Below are 6645 nucleotides of genomic sequence, written 5' to 3' on the forward strand. Positions count from 1 at the left end.
TTAGGGATCCCAAAAATGGGCCATGGGCACAAAAAGGTTGAAGACCACTGGTCTAGTTTATATGTTTCAGTATTGAGCTTTATTGCATTGCGGGGACTCTTGCTATAGATTAACATGACGATAATCAAAGTCACATGCATCTGATTTGCGAGTTATCAAGTCCCTGGTCAGTCAATCTGAAAACCGTTTGTCCTCTATGCTTCAACGATTTATGTTGATGCACAAATTCAAGCACGCACACATACACAAACACTCACAGCGAATAATGAATGTAGAAATTAACGGCCGGTGATAATTAATTTACCATTTTTAGAATCTATATATATATATATATATATATAATATATATATATATAATATATATATATATATTTATATATATTATAATATATATAATCGTTTGTTAATCTATGACAACGATCCCCACAATATACCTCAATAATGAAACATATAGTACACTAGACATAAATTACACTTCGAACAAATATCTGCGTTGTTATACTAAACTGACTTGACAATGAAACAATATAACTATACCTATTACTTATATATATATATATATATATATATATATATATATATATATATATATATATATATATATATATACTAATAAAAGGAGCCATAAAAAACACCAAAAAAAAATGTAGAGAGAAAAGTACTATATTTCTGAGACTGCTGTCTCTCCTCTTCAGGTATATGAATGAATGAGAAAAGTTTACAGAAAAGGTGGTATTTATACCAAGAGATTCGTCCACAAGTAAGCCAATTAGGTCACCCCCGCTGATAATCTTCCTTTAATCTTCTTAAGCGTTGGTTGAAGACACTGCGTCGACGATGTCCGATGTCCAATTCCCTTTTGAGATGTTCATTACCTGCTTCTCTTTTATTAAGGCCGATTCCATCATTTGACTCTTGTACCAGGCAGTTGCTGCTATAAATTACACGTGACATATTCCAGTTTATTCTATGGTTATGTTCATTTTATGTGGTTGAAAATAGCCGAGTTCTGTTGTCCATACCTAACTGACCGTTTGTGTTGTATTAATCTCTGGGGAAGGGATTTACCTGTAAATCGATGTAAGATTGGTCACAGTCCTGGCATGGGATCTCATATACCCCAGAGTCTTTGGGCGATGTCTTTTGTTGGACGTTAATCAGGGATTTGGCTAAGGTATTTGGGTATGGTAAATGCAAAAAAGGGTTGGATTTCCCAAGGGTGTGAGTTACTCTCTTAATCGTCTCCAGGTGGGGAATTTTTTTTTATTTTATTGTTGGGTGTGTCTCTGGTCTTGTCTTTAGGGGGTCGGTAGAAAATTACGTTTGCTTTTTGTGAATTGCTTTCTCAATTATATGGTCAGGATACTTTAAAGATGAAAGTTGCTTGCGAATTAGTTAAAATTCTTTTTCCAGGAAATCTGGGGAACAAATTCGTAAGGCTCTTAAGAATAGGTTGCTAGCTAGACCTATCTTGATAGTATTGTCATGATAGCTAACATTAGTGAATATATGAAAGGTGAGAACGTTGGTTTTCTGTATATGGTAATTTGTATTCTGTCGTGTCTCTGATTATTAAAACATCAAGAAAAGGGATTTGTTGTCTGTTTCCCATTCAACTTTAAATTTATGCTGGGCAACTAATGCGTTTAATTTTGATAGGAATTCATTAAAATTACCCCACTTTTTTTTTTATCCCAAAATGTTAGTATGTCATCCACGTATCTCATCCACAGCATGTTTTTGGGTTTTATTGCATTTATTACTGTAGTTTCAAAGTATTCCATGTACAGATTGGCTAAAACAATAGGACTTAAAGGACTACCCATACTACAACCCGAATTTTTGCTTGTAGAATGATTCCCCGAATGAAAATGACGTTATTAGATGCACATAATTCAACTAACTTTATTATTTGTCAAGTGCCAAAGGGAAATGATCTGAATAGGGGGATAATTTTTTCCCTTAAAACAAAAACTGAAGAACGTCCTGTACTGGTACTTTTGTGAATAGGGAGTCTACGTCAAGGCTTAAAAGTTTTATGTTGTGAAGTGTTATATGTGCTTCTCTGAATTTGTGACAAAAGTCTTCCGAATGTTTGATTGTGACTGGGAGAAAAAGTGCCTAAAAAAGGAGAAAGGAGGCCAGCTAACCATTTAGAAATTTTGTAATTGAAAGCTCCGGCGCATGAAACGATGGGTCTGAATGGAAGATTGTCTTTGTGAGTTTTGGGGAAGACCATAAAAGTAGGTAATTTAGGATTAATTACTTTAAATTTCTCTAATAGTTCAATACTCTTTTTGTCTTGGCCATATAATTGAGGAAAGCAATTCAAAAACAAAGCAAACGTAATTTTCTACCGACCCCCTAAAGACAAGACCAGAGACACACCCAACAATAAAATAAAAATTCCCCACCTGGAGACGATTAAGAGAGTAAACTCACACCCTTGGGAAATCCAATCCCTTTTGCATTTACCTACCCAAATACCTTAGCCAAATCCCCTGATTAACGTCCAACAAAAGACATCGCCCAAAGACTCTGGGGTATATGAGATCCATGCCAGGACTGTGACCAATCTTACATCGGATTTACAGGTAAATTCCCTCCCCGCCCAGAGATTAATACAACACAACGGTCATTTAGGTATGGACAACAGAACTCGGCTATTTTCAACCACATAAATGAACATAACCATAGAATAAACTGGAATATGTCACGTGTAATTTATAGCAGCAACTGCCGGTACAAGAGTCAAATGATGGAATCGGCCTTAATAAAAGAGAAGCAGGTAATGAAAAACATCTCAAAAGAATTGGACAACGGACATCGTCGACGCAGTGTTCATTCAACCAACGCTTTAAGAAGATTAAAGGAAGATTATCAGAGGGGTGACCTAAATTGGCTTACTTGAGGACGAATCTCTTGTATAAATACCACCTTTTCTGTAAAACTTTTCTCATTCATATACCTGAAGAGAGAGACAGCAGTCTCTGAAATATAGTACTTTTCTCTCTACATTTTGGTGTTTTTATGGGCTCCTTTTATTAGATGGAATTCTGTTGTTACAGAACACTTTTACCAGTCATATAGATATATATATATATATATATATATATATATATATATATATATATATATATATATATATATATTATACGTTATATTATATATTATATATATATAATATATATATATATATATATATATATGTATATATATGTACTATATATATGTATATATATATATATATATATATCTATATATATATATATATATATATATATATATATATATATATATATATATATATAATATAAAATATATATATATATATATGTATAAATATATATATATATATATATATATAGATATATATATATATATATATATAATATATATATATATATATATATATATATATTATACATATATAATATATAGTATATATATAATACACGGACACACATGTATAAAGTACCTCGACATGCAATTGCAGCACATCAAGAATTCTTTTGGGGTAATTAGGAATCTATTGCCGCTGCGTAGAGAATATTCTACTTCAAACTGTTATTTTTGTTTTTTTTTTATTTATGGATATCCCCAATTGAATCTGACGATCCTAATTTAATTTCCAGCACAGTCGAGAAATTCAATCACAAACTAATTGACTTCGGCATTAATCCCTTTATCTCAAAACATTTTGAAAATGAAGGATGTCGAATAACGGTGAATGGCACAGCTAACTGCTTGGCAGTGCTCCGGTTACTTCATGTACTGAGGGGCTATTTAAGTGTAAAGGTGAATACATGACATAAAACTAATCATTAATGCTGGATGACAAGACACCAAACTATTGAAAAACCGACAACAACCACATAAAACTATGAATTTGATTAAAATGTTAAGCACAATGAGCTACAGTGAAGAAGGAAGCCGCAAACAAACACAATAAACATAACCTGCAGGAAGCGTTATTCTTCTCTTGGATGAGTTTAGCGTATTTGTTGGGGATACTGCGACAACGAGTTTCGTTTGCTGGCAACTATTGTTTGTGTAACTTTCTCTTCACTGAAGTTTCGTTCGATGATTTCTACACAGGGTTGTCTATTGCTGCTCTGAGATGTTTTGTAACTTACTAATAAATGAAAGGCGACTCATTTCCTTCGATTGCATTTGCGTTCTTGCCCTTCAATTTCAGTCAAAGGAATATATATATATATATAATATATATATATATATATATATATATATATATATATATATATCAATCCCTTAATATCCTCTCCGGCTCCCATTAGAAAATTTAGGAAAATGGTGAAAGATAAGAAAATCGGATGTGATCTATCAAGGAGGGTGATTGAAATGTGTGACTCGGGGAGCCTATTACACAGAGGTTAAGGCACAACACAAAGTAATACAACTGGGGACAAGTTCTATGAGGACACCGTCACCACGAATAGAGGCGTAGATATTCCATCAACCAAATATCATTAAATACCTGAAAGAATGGGTTAATGGGCGCTCTGACTCGAAAATAAATATATTGATCATATCTCGTTTTATGATGATAAATAATAATTGAAAACACTTTACTTTATGATAAAGAACAAGGATGAAAATATCTTCAAGTAATCTTTAAGCAATTAACAGTATTGCATTCTTAAAAACTTTGTTAAAAATTTTAATCTTAAGACAAGCTCTGTTTTTTCTCCGCCTGATGCTGCCCCCTCTTCTGCTCTCCTCCCTCAGACAGATTACAACACGGGGGACGTGATGTCCAGCATTATTACAGCCGCATCGCCAAGACGTTTCAGCAGAATAACCAGCAGGAATTCGAACAACAACGGAATCACCTAGTTGGGCTGTTGAGCGCTTCCTTCATTTGCGTTCGTCACAGTGGAATAATTGTCCTATTCAGAAGTTTACTTCGAAAGATTTTTAAATTCATAATGTTCACTTTGCTGAGGATGAACCTGGTGCAGGGTTCTAGAGCTCTTATCATTAAACACTTTATATACTTCACATGCGATATTATTATGGACCTGCAATCATTGTTATCATTTTCGACACTGAAAATTGTGCCCACCATTAACAGTATTATTATCAATTCTGCTTGATTCGAAGTTGCTGAAATTCCTCAAATTTAACTAATCCTTCACACGCTTTAAATCTTTTGGGAAAATCCTCAGGCTAATCCTTTCGCACTTGTAATTAGGCTGAAGTTATTCCTTTGATCCTCCGATGTTCTGTGGACTTTAGCCCTGCAGATGCATTCATCTGGAGATTATGCATTCTTCGTGGAATATGAAGTAGAGTTTCTCATTTATTAATAATTTTTTTTTTGTGGTGGTGGGGGTTGGGGGGGGGGGGTGGGGGGGGGGGAGGATTTGAAATTAATTTCTTTTCTCTTTTTTTCTGGAAGAAAACAGTTCTCTTCCCGTTAATCCATTGGATGTAGTGGCAGATCGTCTCCAAACGTAACATAGTCGATGCAAGTAAATTGGACAAATAAAATTAACATGAAAAATAACTTTGCGATTTACCAGCCTCGTAACTCTTACTATAGAAGATTCACATCAACTGTTCATTTGATGTCTAGGCCAGTCCCCTACGGCGCTCCTGATTGGCTGTTGATAAGCCAATCACAAGGCTGGAAACTCTCAGTCTCTCTCGAGAGTTCATATAGGCAAGATCTATGCGCCACCTCTCCTGAGGGATACTTTTAAAAGACGTATCCCTCAGGAGAGGTGGAACATAGATCCTATCCATGTGAACTCTCGACAGAGACTGAGTTTCAGCCCTGTGACTGGCTTATCAACAGCCAATCAGGAGCTTCGTAAGGGACTGGCCTAGACATCAGATGCAATGTCGATGTGAATCTACTATAGTAACATCGGAGGAAAAAAATATAATGTTTGGGAATTCTTCCTTCGTTTCTGCTAAAATGAGCCACGAACTGTCGACTTTTCCATGAAATTTTAGTAAGGAAACAGGTCACCTCCAGAATGCAGAAATAAAAATGTTTCATTAATCGTTTTGGTATATGGAGAATGGACCGTAAGCATTGCAATCTAGCCTTGAATAGCTCGTCTACCTATCTGGAATCTCTATTTTATTCAAGTGTCGTTCTACCCTGAGTTCCGATAGCTATAGTGTAAGTTTATTGCGTCTCCATAAAATGAACTGCCTGTTTATCGTATATGTCCCCGTGAATGGATCATCAAAAAGTTTCCATGGAAGGTTCGGCGACTAAACAGATTAAAAGGAGAATATATATTATAAAATGGATTTTCAACAATCGATATGATTTGCACCAACTTTCAAGCATTTGCTTGTTTTGTACCAGAACTAACTAGTTTGATCACCTGTGTTGAGAGTTCAGATTCTTAAATAAATTTTGTTATATAATAATTATGATAGAATAACACCATTAATTTCCTTAAACTACCAGTTCAGTACCGTGAACTTTAAGTAAATGCGGTAAAAAATGCGCTGAGGTTTCTAGGGCGCAATCGCGTTTTCGGTACATCCTCTACAGCATATAGTCTAGGCCACAGAAAATAGATCTATCTTTCAGTGGTCCCGGTATAATGCTGTATGAGGCGTGGCTTATAAAACTTTCACCACGGCCCGGTGGTGGCCTAT

Source organism: Macrobrachium nipponense, chromosome 17, assembly GCF_015104395.2.
Source record: "Macrobrachium nipponense isolate FS-2020 chromosome 17, ASM1510439v2, whole genome shotgun sequence".
In the NCBI taxonomy this organism is placed as follows: domain Eukaryota; kingdom Metazoa; phylum Arthropoda; class Malacostraca; order Decapoda; family Palaemonidae; genus Macrobrachium; species Macrobrachium nipponense.